Raw genomic sequence first — 22,090 nt, 5'->3', positions numbered from 1 at the left:
AACAACGTGTTTAAACCAAATACAGTATGATTCAATATCAACAGTTATATTATATTATCAACAAACCGATATTTGAAGTTGCAACCTATTTCTTTCAACACTCAACTTGCTTTCCCCCTTTGGTTAAACCTAATAAATAACATAAATACAAACTAATATTTAATGTAATCACAAACTGTATATTTTTATGGAAATATCATTGCAGATGCAGTGCGGGCAGTGTACAAACAGAACTTTGCCTGGTGAATACAACAGAACAGATTAACGTAAATACATTCACTCCGAATGGTGTAACGTCTGCTTCCAGCTCACACTCTCAAACACGTGGATCCCCGTGAACGCAGCTCACTCTCCAGATCCCAATCACCTGAATTCTGATCACCTGTTCACACACCTGTATGTCATTATCACACACTATTTAGTTCAGTTCTTTGCACTCCATCACTGTGAGGTATTGTTTGTTTTGTGACACACGTCTTTCGGAGCGCTGGGGTTCCTGTGATTTACTCCTCCCGAGTATGATAGTTTTTGCCCTATTCCCTGTCTGTACTTTAGCCTATCAGATTTCCTGTTATCAACCTATTGCCTGATCTCCCGGACTACGTTTACTAGCCTTTTCCCTGCCTGTACTGTTGCCTTTTTGGACCCCCTGTGTATGACCTGCCTGCCACTGGACCCAGTTACCTGCCTCCTCCTGTGGTCCTTTGCAATAAACACCTGCTGCGCTTGAAACCAGCTCTCTTTCTCCCCCCGTGTTCGTCACCGACGGGTGGCTAAAAAGTACAAACTGAAAGCACGCCCCAAATAAGCCACACGTCCACTTCTGATATACTGCCGCCACCGCTATGCACATGTGGATGAGGTGTTGAAAGCAATTTAAAAACATTAAATGCGACAAAATACATTGTTTGATTCCAGACAAACGGAATAGGTTGAACGAACCTCGCCAAAGTGTACACCAATCAGTAAAAGCACTGATGAACAACAGTTTTTACAGTCTAAAACATACACCTCTGTGTACACGTTTAAGGTTAAATGATGAATACAATAGACAACATTAACTGGAATGACATTCACTCTGACGGGCGGGCAGAAAGAACAACCTGAATACCATGTCCCCAATAAGCTACGCCTCCAACTCTTCTGTTAGGCTGCCGCCACCACATTCCCCCCATCGCTATTCAATGTGCATATGCGTGTGGTGTTAAAAAACATTTAGAAGCTTTCATTCAATTAAAACTAACCAAAACGTCATTTTCAAATCATTCCAATCGGTTAAAGCACTTCAGATGAACAACAACGTCTTCCCACTTTTTCAGTGCAGTTTTCAAGATGGTGGCTTAGTTGAAAGATGTTGGAAAATATATATTTTTTCATACTCAAAGCTACAGTTTGATTTCAAATTGACAATGCGGTCTATGTTTAAAAACATAATTGTGTCAAATATTTTAGCATACGCTTCCTCGCTGCACAGGGTTGTATGCTATAAAGCCCTTCAATTTAGCATATTTGCCACTAATTCATATCTATTCTGTACTACAACTCAAATATGCAAGTCTGTGTCTCGGGAATCTCTCATCTCTTTGTATTTCCAGCTGGGCTCCATAGGCATGCAGCTAATTAGAGGCAATACAACGACTGCACAGTATATTCACAATGTACGGAGCCTGATCTCCATGACATCAAACATTCCTTAATGTTCCCCCCGTTATTACAGAGGATCATCAACTTCCTGGTTATACTCAGACCGACCACATCGCCTCACGTACTGTAGCTGTGGATGATCAGCGTGATCCACAGCTGGGGCGTTGCACGCCGTTCCAACTGGGGTGTCTGAAATGCCGTTCCAACTGGGGTGTCTGAAATGCCGTTCCAACTGGGGCGTTGCACGCCGTTCCAACTGGGGTGTTGAATGCCGTTCCAACTGGGGTGTCTGAAATGCCGTTCCAACTGGGGTGTCTGAAATGCCGTTCCAACTGGGGTGTCTGAAATGCCGTTCCAACTGGGGTGTCTGAAATGCCGTTCCAACTGGGGTGTCTGAAATGCCATTCCAACTGGGGTGTCTGAAATGCCGTTCCAACTGGGGTGTCTGAAATGCCGTTCCAACTGGGGTGTTGAATGCCGTTCCAACTGGGGTGTTGAATGCCGTTCCAACTGGGGTGTTGAATGCCGTTCCAACTGGGGTGTTGAATGCCGTTCCAACTGGGGTGTTGAATGCCGTTCCAACTGGGGTGTTGAATGCCGTTCCAACTGGGGTGTTGAATGCCGTTCCAACTGGGGTGTTGAATGCCGTTCCAACTGGGGTGTTGAATGCCGTTCCAACTGGGGTGTCTGAAATGCCGTTCCAACTGGGGTGTTGAATGCCGTTCCAACTGGGGTGTTGAATGCCGTTCCAACTGGGGTGTTGAATGCCGTTCCAACTGGGGTGTTGAATGCCGTTCCAACTGGGGTGTTGAATGCCGTTCCAACTGGGGTGTTGAATGCCGTTCCAACTGGGGTGTTGAATGCCGTTCCAACCGGGGTGTTGAATGCCGTTCCAACTGGGGTGTTGAATGCCGTTCCAACCGGGGTGTTGAATGCCGTTCCAACTGGGGTGTTGAATGCCGTTCCAACTGGGGTGTCTGAAATGCCGTTCCAAAATGTCTATGTTAGACACAGAACTTTGTGAACTTTGTGATTCACCCAGTGGGAGGAGGAAATATGGAGAATGATGCACAAGAACATACTAAATCTGTGGAAATGCCATTATTCTGGGAGGGGAGCAAGTCTCATCCTGAGTGAACTCATCCAAATGGAATGACATCCAAACCCAAAGCCAGATCAAAGGAAGTATTGAGAGGGGCAGAGACAGAGAAAGAGAGAGAGAGCGCCACCGAGAGAAATGCAAAAATCCTATTCATCGTCGTCAAAACAGCCCTCTTTCTTCCTCCTATGAGACTACAGAGAGACAGTACTGTCAGCTCTGTGCTGCTTTGCTCTACACCCATGTGTATATACACGCATACATTAGGAAAATGACAATACAAACGAGAGATGGGAACAAAAAAATGCCCCCCCCCCCATCTCATTGTCCCACACACCAAAGGAGGTCAAGGGAGCCAAGACGAAATAGAGCGCCGTCACGAAAAGACGAGACAGCTCGCCACACATCAGCTGACAGAAGGGAGAAGGGAGGAAAAAACAGACCTTACTGTAATGAACCAATCTTCTGCTTGTTGTTTGCAATCAACAAGAGTCTTGATTTGAAGAGGGGATGGGGAGTGGAGAAGAGGGATGGAGAGGAGCGGGGCTTATGTTATCTGTTAGGCTCTGCCTGTCCAGGGCATTACGAGTACTGCATCGCACATTTTATGGCAAGTGCACTAGAACAGATTATTGCTGGCTGTAGAGAAAGAGAGAGAGAGGCCTGGTTTTGTAGTCAGAGACGAGGAGGAGAGTGAGCTCACTCCAAATCCCTGATTATGCACACCCCACAATTGCCTCACATTAGTCATCGATTTATTTACTCTATTTATTTACTCTGGCATTCAGCAGATTTCTTTCTCTCCCTCCCTTCCCTCTCCAAAATAATTTCCTGGCTGTGCCGCCGCTCTACCAAAAGCTCTCTAGCCAGTTGAATAGGCAATTGGACACTCCATAATGTTTTCTACAGATGCTGTCAAATCCTCTGTGACTAGCGCTGATTGCCTCACTCGCATCCGGAGTTGCACCGTTAGCTTGTCTCATGCAGAGTTCATATATACACACCAAGCCTCCAACTCCAATACCCTTCCCTTCCATTTTGTCGCACACATTTCCCGAAAATGCACCCTGAAATCCCCCAAAAAGTAGTTTTTGGGACACAGAGGCATCCTCCATTCTTCGACAGTTCAAGTTCTTGTTTTGTAGCTTTTGGGGGGTCCTCAATTAAAAATGTACTGTCCAAGATGCCACAGCAGGTCCCGCACAGGAGGAGCCATTTTGTGGGTTTCCCTGGCATGTGTTGATCCCCTGACACTTCCTGCTGCCTCCTGTGTTCAGTGAAAGACGAGATGACAACGGACCACCGGGCGAGGGAAGGATGTCTTCATCCAGCTGGGGCCGACAACTGCAGTCATCTGGAGGCCTAAACTTGGCTCAAGGGCTGAGAGATGGAGCTGAAGGGCTGGAGGGGGTAATACAGTTATTGGAGGGACGTGACAAGGTTGACCTCTTTCACCCTTGGCCTTTCTCAATCAGTTTCAATGGCAATGCCTCAATGTGTCATTTCTCTCTTCAGGGCTGGAGCTATATCAAGCTCAGTAGGGATTAACTGTCCCGGGAACAATTCACATTTCTCCCCAAAAATGTATGACAAGACCAGGGAAATGAACTGTCTCCACAATGTTGCACTAATGCAATTCCACAAAATACACAACATGCGCAGCAGGTTAGCAAAAAAATAAAATAGCACAATATTCTATCTTCTCCTGTCCTAGAGCCTAGGCTATTTTCCTATCCAATCCCACTAAAACCCAAAATCCTGACTCTTGCATGAAAATCAAAGCACGTCGCTTGCCTATGCATGTGAAAATACCGCTACAACACCTGCTTCTCTGCACTCTCTCGTACTTACTACCCATATGAGAGCTTCTGTAGAGCTCTGTGTCAAGATAACCTACTGCTGAAATGCGCTGAATTAATTGAGGAACAGGATAACGCTAGGAAAAAATGGACGGCCTGCTTCGCAATTCGAAACGTCATTGGTGATCAAAGATAGTTACTCCATCAATATTAAATATCAGTTACATAGTCACACAGCCAGCCAAGCCGACAAGGTGGTGCAGCACCCCTCTTATTAATGGAGAACCCTGGCATAGTGACCATATCTTGGTTTTAAAAGCTTTAAAATGGGCACTTTTTTTTGCTGTATTTCTCAGGACTATAAGGGATGAATATGAATTACTCACGGTATTGAAACCTGGTAGATTTTCAGGAAAATATTGTTCCCTAGAGTTCAGGTAGTGGGTAATTCAAGTATTCCAAGGCATTCCAGGGTTAATTTCACTTAACTAATGAACTAACGAGACTGCATCACTTAAGCACCTTATTGTACATATTTGGCAACAAGGGGAACCTACAGAATGGCAACTAATACCGAATTTGTACAATTAAATGGGTTAAAAACGTCAATGCTTTACTTGTGCTATGACAGGGAAAATGTATTTCTTTGCACACTCAGTTTTATTCAAGTATTTGTGCACTTTATTCTCAATATTCCACGTTCATGTGATGTTAGCATGCCCATATACTTCCCCGGTGAAGTCCATCTCCTAGGGTTAGACCGTCCACCATTGTTTGCTCCCCCTCGCTCCTGATCCCGCAGACAGTGTGGAGCAACCACCACAGGGGTGTACAGGTAAGGGAGCTCACACAACACACAACTACCGCCTAATTTCCCTTCTTTTTCTTCTTCTTCTTCTTCTTTATCACCGTCGGGGCGGTACACAAACCATTCAAAGACGAGGTCTTATTTGATGCCGGTAGAAAGGTTTTAACCCCGGAGCCAGGCCCCGGAAAACTCGGAGGGCTATTCTGCCTCTTCCTCTCCTTCTTTATGGAAGGATCCTGAAGGGAGCGCACAGTGGGCTGCATATTTGTGTTGCTGTGTGCCCACTTTATATTGTGCCCCCTGCGGAGAGCGACTACGTAGCACAGAGCAAGGGGCCTGCTGGAATGCCTATAATGCGCTGTGGAAACTGTGACTGCTTTTGATTTAAATGGTTTCAGATGCGCCTTTGGAGGCACGCAGTGAGAAACAGCTGGCTGCTCCGGCTATTGATATGCACAAACGAACAGAGCGAAGGGTCTCCCCGGGTTCAAAAACTGTCAGGAGCTCGAAAAGCCACTGCCCTCTTCTCCGTCTTATCAGCTTATCATGTAATGAAGTGTTATTGATGTGTTGCAGATGCGGTTCCTGTATGTTAACTGCATGGGTCCATCAATTAGTCCACCAACTGCGGTACTTATTAGTAGGAAACAGAGCTGCTATGGCGTCAGCTCACAGTGTGAATCTTGAAACCCAAAGTGAAAGCTTTAAGGAGCTATAACAATGAGCATTAATTCTATCCTCCACTGAATTTGCCACAATAATTAAATGTGCCTCCTTGAAAACTCTTCAAAAACACTTTCAATGACTTTTTATTTAATGTGTTTGTAGTGTGTCCTTGGGTCATCTTAGAACACAGACACAGCCAGTACCCCTAAAATCACGATGATTCCAATGCTTTATTCTCATTGAGTGATTCATTTTAAGCAAAAAAAGTTTTCAAGGTACTCAACTGCTAAGCTTTCTTCTTTTGCATGCGCTCAGGGGGAGGTGAGAGAGATATTCTTTTAGTTCCAATGAAGTAAAATTTCCTTCCGGGTCATTTGGCTTGGCCCTCTGCTTGGACTGACCCACGGTGGGAGCATAGAGGGGGGGAATCTGGGAATCAGCAGCCGGCAGGAGTAATACTGTGAGACAGTGAACCCTCCTAACCTAGAGAGAACAGCCAATCAGAGCTCAGTTCTAGCCCGTTCACCTATGACCCCTCCTTACACTGCCTGGGGTTGACGCCGCTAAACTCCCAACACTAATCAAACCACGTCCACTGAACACAAAGGAAAGGCTAGCAGATAGTTCTAGCTTATTATCACCTGCAGACTGTGCCACATAGAAGGTGATAGTGTAGCTATACGCTAACACACTGCAGTGATACAGGCGTCTTCAAAATGTTCTCTGACCCGCTCATTTTCGGACCACATTCGCTTTGGTCAGTAGAACTGGCTTTATCAGTTGGATGTTGTTATCAGGGCAGTTCCCCTCAATGTGAGATATTCTATTACTACTCAGTGAATAGGCATCAACCCCCCCCCCCCTCCCTCTCTCACACACACACAAACCTCCTCCCCTGTCTATACCTGCAGACAGTGTGGAGAGGAGATAAGGCTGAATCAAATTCGTGTCTCCATAGTGATTTCCATGCCAACCAATTTCACCCAATCAAAAAAGGTCACGCTGCGTTGAAATAAAAAAAGGAGACAATTGCATGCTGGGTAGCCGTCAAGCAGACATATCCCGTGAGTGAGACAGTTTTGAAATCCATGGCTAACCAGCCTCTTCAGCAGAGAAGATTGGAAAACAATATTGGTATCTGACCACTTGAATAGCTAAGACAGCAGTTTGTGAAATGCATAACTTTTTTTGTTGGTATTTTCTGCACTCTGGGGACGCGTGTATAAACGCTTATAGGCACGCTTGTGTTTTGTTTGTTTCTACAGTATACGGGCGAAAGGAGACACTTTCTCCATTCAACAACACAAAACTTAAATCTCTGTGCTTTGTCTTCTTTTGAAGCTCAGAAAAATAGGATTGACAGGAGGAAAACAGAAGACAGAGACTTTGTCACAAATGGCACTTTATTCCCTGCATAGTGCACTACTTCAGATCAGGGCCCTATGGGGGCTCTGATTAAAAGCAGTGCACTACATAGGGAATACGGGGCCACTTGGGACACAGTCAGAATCTGTGGGCTTGTGAGCGGATTTCAGAGCCGTCCTCTCCTCTCTCTGGCTGTGTGATGATGGTCAAGATAGATGTCGGCTCTGGAGGGGGTTTGTGATGTGTCTGCCTGTGTCCCAAATGGCACCCTATTCCCTACATAGTGCACTACATTTGGCAAAGACAAAAGTAGTGCACTATGTAGAGAGTAGGCTGCCATTTAGAACTCAGTTTTTGTCTGTTATGTGATCCTGCTCTGTTGTTTAGCTTTGACCCGGGTCACTCCTACATGCATTAATGAGCTGATGCAGCGTTTGATGTTGCCCTTCAAATCTCCTCTGGTGCTTTGGCCCTCAGTGTCCACCTCCATCCCCCAATACACACACCCCCGTCTAGGCATCTGGGCATCCATCCACTGGCCCTGCACCACCGTACAGCGGTCTGCTGTCCAGTCCAGTAGTGGACGTGGGGCATCAATGCACTTTGAGACACTGTGGTTTTGAGAAAGAGAGAGGTGTGTGTGTGTGTGTGTGTGTGTGTGTGTGTGTGTGTGTGTGTGTGTGTGTGTGTGTGTGTGTGTGTGTGTGTGTGTGTGTGTGTGTGTGTGTGTGTGTGTGTGTGTGTGTGTGTGGAGGATGTTGTCTCCCATTTTTTTTGTTCTCCTCGTGATTTTTTATTTTTTATTGCCAAGCCCAAACGCCCCATTTTTATTTTAGGCAGCCAGCGCGGACAGCCTTCCAAATGCACAATTGCTTTGCTCTGTGAGGCTCGCTCTCTCGTTTCCCGGCATGCTAATTTCTTATGATGATCAGAGGGACGGAGGGATGAAAGTACTGCGCTTTAAGCACTTTGTAGTTTTTATGTCGTTGCCATAGTAACTCGAAACTGGAAACCAAATCAATGTGCCAGCTCTCATTTGCATGGAGAAATGGAGAATTGAAACAGGACCAGAGAGAGAAAGGAGAATGCAGAAAAGAGAGAGAGAGAGAGAACAAGAGAGGACAAACCAATGCCATATCTCTCTGCAGTGCACCATCTCCAACTGACGAACCAGTCAAAAAAAAAAAAAAGAACTACCACCAATATTTACACGTGGAGAAAACCCATTCTCCACACTGTCAAATACATATGTTGTTTCTTGAACTGCATTGTTGGTTAAGGGCTTGTAAGTGAGCATTTCACAGTAATTGTTGTATTCGGCGCATGCGACAAATACAATTTGATTTGATGCTTCCCGTTATAGTGAACTAATACACAAAGTATGATCTACGTAGCTTCACTGTTCCCTCAAAAGGACAGCTCCTCTGCTTTAGTAGACACGCCAACACTGCCATCCTCATTTCCATCCTATTCAGGCAACGTTCACTTGATATGCGCCCTGCATGCGATCGCTGGACTTTGAAGTTGTGCACAGGGCTATATGGCTATGATTAAACTGCCCCACACAGCCCCCCCTCTCTCTCCAGAACTTTCCTAGGCTGTGTGAGCTATGAGCTGTAAGCTACACTGGTATCTGCAGCACAAGCCATCCCAAACACCCAAGCCCTTCTTCTAATATTTCTGCCTCGGAATCTCCATCTGAGTCCCCAAATGGTACCCTATTCCCTATATAGTGCACTACTTTTGACTAAGGCCCTATGGCACTATAATGGGTATTGGATGCCATTTGGGATGCTGGTCTTATTAGCCTACTGAGTGCTTAATGAGTTGGTAATTAGCTCGGTGCCTAAACGTGACACTCGCTGTATCTCGCCACATCAGAATTCCAGATTGAGTCTCCTCGCGCCCCTTAATGAACTGGCTAATTTATTCACCCCAATCTGTTTGTCGTTTGAGGTAGCAGCTATGCTCCTGCTCTGGTAAAGACTGTGTGCACCCATGCATCAGACGATTTGTCGAATGCGTCTCACTACAGTACATGATAGCTTGGGATATAGGCTAGTGATCAGGGGTAAAGGATAACATTGCCTTCAGCCTAGATGCTGATCTAAGATTAGTTGTGTGTTTCTCCCACCTACTGGTTAAGGTTCGTTGGGGGGAGGGTAGGCTGATCCTAGATCTGTGCCTACGGGCAACTTGTACCCGGAATGATCCTCTACCTGGAGGAGAGAGGAGGAGTGCAGTATGGAGAAAAGGGAAGAGGACAAAGAGGAGGCTCAGAGGCTCTATGTATCAGCTTCTCGGAGTAGGAGTGCTGACCTAATAAGATTATATGAACAGCAGGAACCTGATCCTAGATCAGTACTGCTAATCTGATCCTAGATCAGTAATGCTAATCTGAGAAGCTTGACACATACAGGTCCTGATAGAAGTAGAACAAGTAGATGGGACCCAACCTACAGTACATAAATGGGCGGGCCTACATATTAGTTTATTAGTTCTGGCCTGTGATTTAAAACTAGTCTGTGATTGAAGAGAAAGACAAGGAACTCATTAAAACACACACTAATCCCTTAGATATTAAAAACAATCCAGTGCTATGACATTTCTAGGCCGTGTCCCAAATGGCACCCTATTCCCTTTATAGTGCACTCCTTTTGATCAAACGTAGTGCACTATATATGAAATAGGGTGCCATATGGGACATAACTGAGGACTTGCATCATGCACCCCCTTAGGTATAACAGCAAGGGGTTAACCCAGTACAGCACAGTACGAAAGGGTCGTGTACCAAATGGCACACTATTCCCTAGAAAGTGTACTACTTTTGACCATGACCCATAGGTCTCTGGTAAAACGTAGCGCACTATATAGGTAGTAGGGGTGCCATTTTGGATGTGGGAGAATGAAACTAACCCAGGTTGGCTGCAGCCCAAAGCAACATGGTGTTTGTTAAAGGCTGGCGTGTAATTACCCAGAACACCCTCTGATTCCGCTTAGCACTCTTAATCTTTACAGGGCCCTGAGATGTATGGGAGCTATTACAGTAGTGACATCAATAGTTTTTTTTGTCATCATCATGTTGCAACATAGGACCCTTGAGTGTCAAATGGCTTCCCAGCTAGCACATAATGTTCTGAGAACCATATGTTTCTTAGAGCTTGGTGAGAGCATGGTTGTCCTATGCTTATTTTGCATACAACATTCCCACAAAGTTCTGGGAATGGTGCAGGATACCTAGCTAGCAAATAACATTGTGAGAACCATATGTTTCTTAGCTGGGAATTTCAGTACTTCAGCATAACGTTTTCTGCAGGATTCCAGATGGTTCTATTTAAGGTCATGTTCTCAAAACATGAAGAACATTTTCATAAAAACCATAAGAAAACAGTAGTAACGTTCAAAGAACATTATTTAAAAACATATACAATCCATTCTCAGCATCAACAAAATGCTCTCTATGCTCTCTTGTTAAGTGTGTTCAGGTGTGTTTGCCACGCCCACTAACACCTGATCTCAATGAGTTCTTGTTTCCTTTGAAACGGGGTCTGTTTGAATGAACTAAAATGAACAGCTTTTTATGAGTAAAATGCTAACACCTTCATGGTGGTACAGTGGACTAATTATGTGTATAGGGAACAGAAGGTCATAGGTTTAAATCTCACTGACGCCATGCCACAATAAAAAATAAATGTGTTTGTATGATTAATGCCTAACCAAATTAATTTCCATGTGTCCTATCTGTGCTTGGAGTTCTGAACAATTAACCCAAACTAAGCTAGCAGTGATATTAAAATACTTATTGAAACATGTTCTAAGAACCTTAATTAATTACCTTCAAATGACCTTTCATTTCCATTCTCAGAATGTTAATAAAACCTCCCAGGAAAACTTTCAGGGAACCATTGTAAAATGTTCTTATAACCTCCCTGCAACCTAAAAACTTCAGTTTTCAGAAGTAAAAAAATAAACATTCTGTTTTACCGGTCAGGAAACACATGGCTTCGTTCCCAGAACCAATGGGAAACCAAAAACATACATTTCCACAACTTCCAAGGAACCAAATGTGCTAGCTGGGTTAAGTTTCAATGGGGGAGATTGGCAAATCCACAAAGAGGAATGTTTGGGAATGTGGTGACAGAATTCTACTCATCCCAAGAGAGAATATCCCAGAATGGCTGGATGGAGTCAGAAGGAGAAGTGGGACGTGCGCCTCAAATGGCAACCTATTCCCTACAGAGTGCACTACTTTTGAACAGAGCCCTATGGGCCCTGGTCAAAGCTAGTGCACTATATAGGGAAAGAATGCTCAGATGTCCAGGTCCCATTCTTGACATAGGGGCGGCGATATTATCGGCTGACGTCAGCTTTGTTTCCTCCCCAGCCAAACAGCTTTGCTGACTAAATGAGCCTGTTTAGCTGATGACTACAGAATACACTCATTAGGCTGGCTGAGAAAGAGACTACGTGCTATCCGGGTGTGATATGTCTCAAGCCCCAGCCAAGTCAACATGCGTAAACACTGATGACATCATACATGGGAACTCATCAAGCATGACATCAGCGGGTACGCTTGGAGGTTGGAGTATAGACAGAGCAAGGCTAGTAGCGGTTTGGCCTAACCAACACTCTACGCAGGAGATCATCTTGGAAAATATACAGAATGTAAGGTTAATTCAAATGTATTCCATTGTTCTTTCTTTCATTTCTTAGGTACGTCCCTATAATGCATCTGACTAGTTAAAGGCTCAATCCTTAATACATTAAATAGAAAAACAACAAAACACTTGGCATTTATAAGTGATATTCTTATTAATTCATGTGTATAGCAATAATTTAAATGATCACAAGCTGTTGTTAATATCACAGATTGGCCCTATAAACTGCTACAAATGGAATAAATTCCTATTCCTGTTAAATTGTAGGACTGTTGTGTCAATTCATTCAATCAGGGCCATTCAAATTCAGGCCAACAAGGCAGGTACCTCAGGTGCTGATTAAGAGCTGGAGCTTGGTGCTAATCCAAGAACCCTGATAGGTGTACACACACAGACACGCACACACACACACACACACACACACACACACACACACACACACACACACACACACACACACACACACACACACACACACACACACACACACACACACACACACACACACACACACACACACACACACACACACACTTCCTCCTCTCTCCTTTTACAACTTAATTGACGCACTGCTCAGCCCATGCCTTGACACCAGGTGTCAACCCTGTGTTGCACACATACCTGTCCCCCCACACCACCTGACTCGCTGAATAGAGGGCCCTAATTAATTTGGGCTTTGGTTCCTCTATTCCCTCTTTTAAAACAGCCCTGCGTTTGCTTTGATCCGTCAGCAGTGCATTTGATGTTTAGTGAGGCTGTTAACTACTGTATTAGACCATAGGGTTCTGGACGCTGATCCGTCCCCAATTACCCTCCCCTCTACTTAACCCCAGCCCGCAGGGGTAACGGCTAACCAGCACACCCTCGCACCATCAATAACGACAGAGAGGAGAGTGACACTCAAGAGAGAGGCTCAGCCCCAAATGCTTTTTCAATGTAGCCCCTGTGTCTTGCGTTCCCCAAATGGCACGCTATTCCCTACACAGTGCACTACTTTTGACTTTTTATCAAAAGTAGTGACCTGTGTAGGGAATAGGGTGCCATTTGGAGCATATCTTTGTTCTGGTTGTCTCCTATGAGGATCGATGGTGTATGGTTATGGGTTTCACACTGAGGATCCAGTATGCAAGTAAATGTATTAAACATTTAGGAAAAACATAACATCAACGAAGACATTTGCAATGCATACCATGAATATATAAATGAAGATCAACAGATACAGTATACAGTCGATGTAACATCCCACTAATTCCCCAATGCCACCCATAATGATGTCATCGGGAATAGCATCGGTTTCATTTCCATATTGTGACTCAAAGAACTGCAATCCAACAAATATTTATTACATATTAGGCCTGCTCTCTTACAAACAGAAAGGATGTGGTTTTGAGTTCCAAGTCATATAGCAAAATCACAATTCATGGTAATAAGAGTATGAGGAAGGCTTAATTATGATAAGCAGGGTTGCTTCCTCTCGCACTTTGTGCATGGATACCCGGCCTTTTAAGTTCATCTGCAGAATCAGGATTGTCACCTTACTTTCTCAAAATATCCCAAGCTGTCCTAATTAGGGCCCCCAAGGGCCAAATGTTGCCATAAGGGCCCCATTGAAAATAAAACTATACAGAAGTTGCTCCATTGCTGTTCGGCCTCTCTCTCAATTCAATTTAATGGGCTTTATTGGCATGGTAAACACATGTTTACATTGCCAAAGCAAGTGAAATAGATAATAAACAAAAGTGAAATAAACAAAAAATAAACAGTAAACATTACACTTACAAAAGTTCCAAAATAATAAAGATCTCTCTGTCTCATATCTACATATTGTTCTAGTTCAACTTCACAGGCCTTTGCACTGAATCCTGTCCAGATCCAGGAAAGAGTCCCAAATGTCACTTTGTTCCCTACATAGTGTACTACTTTCGACCAGAGCACTATGGGCCCCGTTCAAAAAGTAGTGCACTATAAAGGGCATAGAAGCGCCATTTTGGACGTAGTTCTAATCCGATCAGTTCTCTACTAAACGCTCCCTTTGATGTCTCTGTGAACCTTTTCCCTCCATGTGAAATCAACGTTGCACGTCGCAGCATGATGTCTCTGTGAACCTTTTCTCTCCATGTAAACTCAACGTTGCACGTCGCAGCATGATGTCTCTGTGAACCTTTTCCCTCCATGTAAACTCAACGTTGCACGTCGCAGCATGATGTCTCTCAGCAGATTCCTCATGCGGGTACTTTTAAAGGAGCAACAGTGTCACATGGTCATGCCCACACATGTCTCCAACTCAAATCTCTCACATTCCTATGTTTCTTTTTCATTCTGGGCTCTGAGATAAAGTCTTAGCTATAACTAACCACGTTTCCATCCACAGTTTTTAAAGTGACTAACTTCCCGGGCTGGTGAAAGTATACGGTGATTCTTGACGCTCCTTTTCCAATAAACATCGAAGGTCTTATTCTGGTGACGTGATGAATCGAGGCTTGACTGCCGTTTGTCAAATCAAAATATTCTCGCTCTTATCCACAACAGTGTCATCATGTCGACTAGCCTACTGTATCTGTGAGCTGTTGGCTAGAGAACACGTCCCAAGACCAGAGTGGGCACATTTGCCATTGAACACAACCGTTTGTGACAAAACTATCGGTCGAGTTTAGAAACACATTGAACTTGAGATTTTTTTATTCGGGAACATGAAAACGTAAGCTAAAAAGCACCACATCATCAAGCAACGTGACTTTTATCTGCAACAAGTACATTTGGCGGAAACACACCACCGGTGGGAAAAATCAAATTTTCTTGATGCAGATTTTTTTCTGAATATTCGTATGAAAATCTGTCACGAATTGGATGGAAACCTAGCTACTTAGGCCCTTTAGGAAAAACCATGTGAAGTGGTGAAGTCAGAACGGTCCCCAACTGTACAAGGATCCCAATAACCTTTGCTACATCAAATATAGCAGCCTGCCTTCAATATGTTCACCCATAAGTTATACTTACTGTGTCGGTTGGTTGGGGCCTCAAGGCCAATACTCAAATACCAATGGGGATAAGCACAACTTTCAGAGCCTTCGAACCTTGAAGTTAGTTTTTCAAAGCATCTAAAGCCATGAGAGAGTTTATATATAGATTTACAATTCCACATAATATTCCTTTCAGTTGGGGCTTTTGCTTTGCTGCTCTGCTGCCTGGGAACTCACTCAGCCCAAATACACCCTGGAGCCTTTTCTAATGAAAAGACACGATAAGGGGTTAAATGTCCTCAACACACACAAGTGTGCACAGGCACACACACACACACACACACACACACACACACACACACACACACACACACACACACACACACACACACACACACACACACACACACACATACACGCATTCTAAACATCAGAGGCTACTCATTGTTCATCTTTGACACAGGACCAACAGAGTTTCTCCATAAAACATGCAATCTTGATGGAAGAGTTAAACAATGGACAGAGAGGATACAGCATACTGTGTTCCTTGATGGACTGGGACAAAAGCCCCCCACCCCCCAACCCCATGAAAGCCGGACTACTTATATTGCAAAAAATAAGTACCTGATTTTCATACATGTCCGCCACCCCTATCCTAAGGGTTAATTCCTATTCCATATATAATACAGAGCCAACATATCAATAAACTGGCAGTACATGTGTCTCCCCCTCTCAGTTTTCTCCCCACGTCCGCTACACTTGACTGCTGCAGAAGCTGAGATGTCTGTGCTGCCAAGCCTAGCATCACTGGTACCAGAAGACCAGGGGACCACACTGCCTGTGCTGGGCCCAGAAACACCCTAGGGTAACACTTTATTTTAATGGTCCATAATAAACCATTTATAAGGCATTTACAAACCATATGCTTAGCATTCATAAATCATTGATCCCACATTTGTAAATGTTAGTGAGTTATTCACACATGTATATACATTTTCTTAAACATCCCATGTTGTGTGCTTGTTCTTTTACCAGGTACTGCAGGATTGTGTACCAATGGCATGCTCATTTGTTGTGAGAAATGACACTTGTCACTCCCAAAAAAAGTATAAATAGCCCTCACTTCAGATTACGGACCGCAAACATACTTTAGTAATGATTAGTAAATGGTTTATTAATGTGGGAGTAATGATTAATAAACGGTGACCACACAATTTATAAATGCCTTATAAATGGTTTATAACAGATACTTCAAATTAAGTGTCCCCTATCCTAGTTGTGAATGAATAAACACGTATATTGAACAAAAATATAAACGCAACATAGTTACAGTTCATATAAGGAAATGAGTCCCTAATCTATAGGTTTCACATTACTGGGCAAAGGAGGGCAAAGGCTCATGCACCTGGGAGCCAGGCTCAGCCAATCAGAAATAGTTTTCCCCCCACAAAAGGGCTTTATTACAGACAGAAATACTCCTCAGTTTCATCCGGGTGGTTCAGAAGATCTCGCAGGTGAAGAAGCCGAAAGTGGAGGTCCTGGGCTGGCATGGTTACATGTGGTCTGCGGTTGTGAGGCCGGTTAGATGTGCTGCCAAATTCACTAAAATGACATTGGAGGCGGCTTATGGTAGAGAAATTAACATTCAATTCTCTGTCAACAACTCTGGTGGACATTCCTGCAGTCGACATGCCAATTGCACGCTCCCTCAAAACTTGACACATCTGTGGAATTGTGTATTTTAGAATGGCCTTTTATTGTCCCTAGCACAAGGTGCACCCGTGTAATGATCATTCTGTTTAATCAACTTCTTGATATGCCACACCTGTCAGATGGATGAATTATCTTGTCAAGGAGAAATCATCCCTAAACTGGGATGCAAAAAATGTGTGCACAAAATTTGAGAGAAATAAGCTTTTTATGCGTTCTGGGATCTTGTATTTCAGCTCATGAAACATGGGGCCAACACATGTTGAGTTTATATTGTTGTTCAGTATATATTAGACAAAGAAGAAAATCACTGAATAGATTACCATTGGCTTATATAATATCTTATAACAGCCTAACTACAGATTGCAAACTAGTGCATTTCAAGTGTTCCCCATGCCCACTTAGCTAAGTGTTTAAATATTAGGCTACATATAATTCAATAGAAGAAAACAGAGAGAGAGAAGGAGAGAGAGAGAGAGACTGCCATGTCCTTAATGCTTCGGCTGTATAATACAGTCAATGGCTGCATTACGGAAGTGGAAGTCTCTCTCTCTCTCTCTCCCTCCCTTCTCCGTTTTCTTCTATTGAATTCGATATACTGTAGGTATGAAATATATTTCATACAATACACAGCCAAAATATTATCTCTCACAGACACGGCACTCTAACCAGAGCTTTAAGCAAATAAGTTAGTTCATTTCACACATTTAGGAGTGTCGGCCACAAGAGACCTTTTTTGGTCTCTCTAACTTCTTCAGCATCAACTTCCTGTTTTTCCAGAGTGACTGATAGAGTCAGAACGGGTTTCGTTCTCTTTGATGATGCGTGTTTGACTTTGAATGTGAATTTGCTCCACTTCAGCTCAGCCAATCGGAAAACCGTCCGTTGCCCACTGGTCAGGCAAATGCTCAATATAGATCACTAGAGCAAAAGAGAAATAGTGTAAAAGTCATTAAAAAAAACAGGCCCTTGGACCTCCGGCCATGTCCATTTTTGGAGGGGAAGGGGTACATTTCGAACAGCCCACACAAATAACAGATGGGATTTCTGGCATCTCAGCTGCCAGTATCACAAGTATCACAAAATGACGTCGTAATATGGGCATGTGCTAGCAGCTAACGTAGCATCATTGGTTAAGGTTAAGGGGGACATCGAGGTGATTTACATGTGTCACTGGACAAATACCCACAGCGATACATGGTATTTATTCAGTGATTTCTCTGGGCGTAAGTGCAATGGCCATGTAAGTATAAGACTAGTGGTTTGTTATGTTCCAGCTAACACTAACTGCTGGGTTTGCACACCAAATGGCAATGTAGTGCACTACTATGGGCCCTTAGTCATTAGGGCTCTGTGAGCTATGACATCATCCACATTGTTGCATTGTATACCTTGGAGGCATTTTGGCCTTTCATTCTCAGCGTGGAAGATAAGACCGGCCCCGTTGGCGTGCCAATAAGGGAGGGGAAAAGCGCAGCCTCCAAAAAGGAAAGCGAGAAAAATAGACTGATTTTCAAAGCACTTTTATATCAAGACATCATATGCTCGTGGACGAGGACGCAACATACAGCAGTCTCACTTTAATTGACATATTGACAACCAACTTACGATAAGAAGGAGGAGAGCAGAGGGGATGAGGAGGAGGTGGAGCAAGGAGGGCTGTGCATGAAGAAGATCAGCCTAAACTAACAACAATAACGGAATGATAGAAAGGCTTATTTCCCTGACAGACGGCTCCTTCATCCATATGTGCCCTGAACTACACCTTGGTTAATTATTAAACAGCACCAAGCAAGCACCACCATGAAGACCAAGGAGCTCTCCAAACAGGTCAGCAACAATGTTGTGGAGGAGTACAGATCAGGGTTGGGTTATAAAAAAAGATCAGAAACTTTGAACATCCCACAGAGCACCAATAAATCCATTATTTTAAAAAATGGAAGAATATGGCACCACAACAAACCTGCCAAGAGAGGGCCGCCCACCAAAACTCACAGACCAGGCAAGGAGGGCATTAACCAGAGGGGCAACAAACAAAGAGATCAAAGATAAAACTGAAGGAGCTGCAAAGCTCCACGGCGGAGATTGGAGTATCTGTTCATAGGACCACTTTAAGCTGCACTGTACACTCCACAGAGCTGGGCTTTACGGAAGAGTGACCAGAAAAAAAGCCATTGCTTAAAGGAAAAAATAAGCAAACACATTTGATGTTCGCCAAAAGGCATGTGGGAGACTCCCCAAACACATGGAAGAAGGTACTCTGCTCAGAGGAGACTAAAATGGAGCTTTTTGGCCATCAAGGAAAACTGGTGCAAACCCAACACCTCTCATCACATCGGCGGGGACTGGGAAACTGGTCAAAATTGAAGGAATGATGGATGGCGCAAAATACAGGGAAATTCTTTAGGGAAACCTGTTTCAGTCTTCCAGAAATGTGAGACTGGGACGGAGGTTCACCTTCCAGCAGGACAATGACCCGAAGCATACTGCTAAAGTAACGCTCTAGTGGAAACATTGAAATCAAATCAAATCAAATCAAATTTATTTATATAGCCCTTCGTACATCAGCTGATATCTCAAAGTGCTGTACAGAAACCCAGCCTAAAACCCCAAACAGCAAGCAATGCAGGTGTAGAAGCACGGTGGCTAGGAAAAACTCCCTAGAAAGGCCAATACCTAGGAAGAAACCTAGAGAGGAACCAGGCTATGTGGGGTGGCCAGTCCTCTTCTGGCTGTGCCGGGTGGAGATTATAACAGAACATGGCCAAGATGTTCAAATGTTCATAAATGACCAGCATGGTCGAATAATAATAAGGCAGAACAGTTTAAACTGGAGCAGCAGCACAGTCAGGTGGAAGTTGAAACTGGAGCAGCAGCATGGCCAGGTGGACTGGGGACAGCAAGGAGTCATCATGTCAGGTAGTCCTGGGGCATGGTCCTAGGGCTCAGGTCAGTTGAAACTGGAACAGCAGCATGGCCAGGTGGACTGGGGACAGCAATGTCTTGGCCTAGTTAAAGCCCAGACCTCAATCCAATTGAGAATACGTGGTATGACTGGTACAACAGCGGAACCCATCCAACTTGAAGGCGCTGAAGCAGTTTTGCCTTGATGAATGGGCAAAACTCCCAGTGGCTAGATGTGCTAAGCTTATAGAGACATACCCCAAGAGACTTGCAGCTGTAATTGCTGCAAAAGGTGGCTCTACAAAGTACTGACTTTGAGGGGGTGAATAGTTATGCACGTTCAAGTCTTATTTCTTGTTTGTTTTACAATAAAATATATTTTGCATTTTCAAAGTGGTAGGCATGTTGTGTAAATCATATGATACAAAATCTATTTAAATTCCAGGTTGTAAGGCAACAAAATAGGAAAAATGCCAAGGGGGGTGAATACTTTCGCAAGCTACTTTACCCTACAACAGCAGATGAATAGTAAATATTCTCAGCGTGAAACCTCAATGATAAGTTTAAAACATTCAAAGGCAATTTGCATTTCAAAGGTCTTTCACTTTTTCTCACCCCCCCCCCCCCCCCCCCCCCCCCCCTAAAGGACATCCATCCTCCATAAGGAGGATGGATGATTCTCCATGTAAACAAACACTGGATGGATACTGATTACTCCAGATTTAATAGAAGAACTGACTCCACTTACAGCCATTCTTCTTCTTCTTCTTCTTCTTCTTCTTCTTCTTCTTCTTCTTCTTCTTCTTCTTCTTCTTCTTCTTCTTCTTTGCTTCTTTTCTTCTTCTATGATATCAAATGTTTAAGGTGCATGGCACCACCTACTGTTCTGGAGTGTGTGATCAGTCACGGTCTGCCTAATTCTGTATTACTAAGAAAGATAAGAATAAGAACAAGAAAAACATATAATAATAAACCCCCCCCCCCCAACTCATTAAACTTGATCTATATCATGCTGAAACAATCCACCCTAGTCCCACCAATCAGTTTTACAGCCTCTGCACACAGTATGATACAACATGACTGATTCTTTATCTCTGAACCTCTCTAAGCCTCTCCACCAAATGCTTCTCACTATGTTCCTTCTCAACAACAATCATGTTCCCCTCCACACTTGGCACATCTTTTTGTTCCTTTACACTGAACAGCTACTTCTTTGTCATTTAAAACACTGCCAAGGGGATGGGGACACATTGACATTGAAACTAACGAATCCTATCTGTACTTCTCAAACCTCACCAGCGTTGATAAGCTTTCACTTCCTTTGACCCTCTTTCCTACTTGATCAAACTTTAGGCCTCAATCACTCTGCCTCCCTTCACATTTTCTTGAGTACCATCTATGGACATAGATATTGGGGTCCCAAGTGATGACTGCCCTTAACCTAGCACAAGCATCAGGGACATGGCTCTTAATCTTTGGGCGGCAGGTAGCCTAGTGGTTAGAGCGTTGGGCCAGTAACAAAAAAAGGTTGCTAGATCAAACCACTGAGCTGACAAGGTAAAAATCTGTCATTCTGCCCTTGAACAAGGGCAGTTAACCCACTGTTCCTAGGCCGTCATTATAAATAACAATTTGTTCTTAACTGACTTGTCTAGCTAAATAAAGGTTAAGAAAATATATGGAATATGAGTCTACCTTTTAAGCTTTTCTATTTGCAGGGTCTTCTCTTGCTGAGCCTGGCTACCACAAAAGATGAACAATCTACCATTTCCAATGAACCAGGCTAATTTCACTTCACCTCTCTCTCTGTACAACATTGGTTGGTCGGATAGGGTGTAAATGAGGCCCTGTGGTCTCATCAAACACTATCACCACTTTCCACTCCGACACATTATTACTCTTGCTTCCTACCTTGGCCCTCTTTTATGATTTCTTTACTAGACGCTCCACTGCTTTCAGTCTCATGATCTCTCTTCTTCCTATGTCTTTCCACTTCAGACCATTCTGGTCCTTGACTCTCAAGGACCAGAATTTCGGCTGTCAAACCTCCAAACTTCTCACTCACTCACCAACAACTCATTCACCAAGTAAGAGGTCCCACTGCCAAAACCAAAGATGATTGATATACTGACAAGATACACCTCTCCCACAGCCATGCATCAGCTCAACTACTTCCTGTTCTCTTCCAATAATTAACAAACATCAGGGGGTGTATTCATTTTGTCGGATTCCATTGCAAAACATTTGGTTTGTTTTGCTCATGGAAACCGTTTATAATTTAATCTAGGAACCAAACTGAAGCAAACAGAGCAAATGGAACAAAAGAGGGAGGGACCAACCAGGATCTGTCCAATAGAAACTCTTGTTTTCAATGCAAAATGTTTTCTGTTTGGAGTTAACTATTTTTGCAACGCAATCCGACTAATGAATACACCCCTGACCAATCAAAATAGAGCAAGGTGTATAATCAATTAACA

This window comes from Oncorhynchus kisutch, linkage group LG20 (assembly GCF_002021735.2).
Source record: "Oncorhynchus kisutch isolate 150728-3 linkage group LG20, Okis_V2, whole genome shotgun sequence".
NCBI classification, from domain to species: domain Eukaryota; kingdom Metazoa; phylum Chordata; class Actinopteri; order Salmoniformes; family Salmonidae; genus Oncorhynchus; species Oncorhynchus kisutch.
Note: the sequence above shows the minus strand (reverse complement) of the source record.